The following is a 943-nucleotide window of genomic DNA, read 5'->3' on the forward strand; positions in this document are numbered from 1 at the left end:
GCTGGTTCTGCATGGTCTTTTGTCTTTCAAATGCTGGGTTCTTGTCTTGCTTCCTGGGTGAGGTCCGTGGTTCATGGATGAATCAATGCAAGGTGATGGCCTGGTCATCAGTAGGGGCCTGCTACCATTGTATTTCAATCATTCCTAATCACTCCCATTCATCTGGGAACCAATTTACATGGGAGGGGTACGTGAGTCATACAGTGAAAACATAGGGGATGCCCGGGCAGAGGACACAAGATGGAGGCTTGACATACAAAATGGAAACTTGACATTACTTTGGTTCACTTACAAACACAGGCCTAAACCATACAATATCCTTATGAAATGATAAAAATCAATACAAAAATGATAATAATACAATATACAACAGTAAGAATCAATACAAACCTAACAAAACATTATTTATAATATAAAAAAAAGGAAGGGCTTGTCATAAGGTAATATAAGAACTTAGCTTACCTAATACTACTAATAACTACTTGTAAGGGATAGAGAGGTCAGAGAGAAAGTTAGAAATGGTTAGGGAAGGGGAGGGAATGCATTTTTAAAAAAAAAGAAAAATGGGGGAGTTTTGCTACAACGAAGTGAGTATCACCCTCCTTACTCTGTCTGCACCTATTTCCTTTTGATTTCTGTTTTCTGAACCATTTAATGCCCTGCTCTCAGAGCTGGAGGCAGCACTCACTACATCACCAGCCAGCGGGGGAAGAATATGTCCCTGCTGAGCAACCTTGCCAGAATGAACTTCGAGGTATGGGGTGCATCTATGGGGAAGGAAGAGGCCCCAGGTCCTGGGCATGACCTAAAACTGCACTCACAGATGAGCCTATGAACTGCACTTCATCAACCTCCTAGGTACAGAAACTCATGGACTCAATATAGACATTGGAATTACGACACACTACAACCTGCTGGACATCTGACTCCCCAGGTACCTCTC

The sequence above is a fragment of the Gavialis gangeticus genome, unplaced genomic scaffold (assembly GCF_001723915.1).
Source record: "Gavialis gangeticus isolate Ggan-Ray unplaced genomic scaffold, GavGan_comp1, whole genome shotgun sequence".
In the NCBI taxonomy this organism is placed as follows: Eukaryota; Metazoa; Chordata; order Crocodylia; family Gavialidae; genus Gavialis; species Gavialis gangeticus.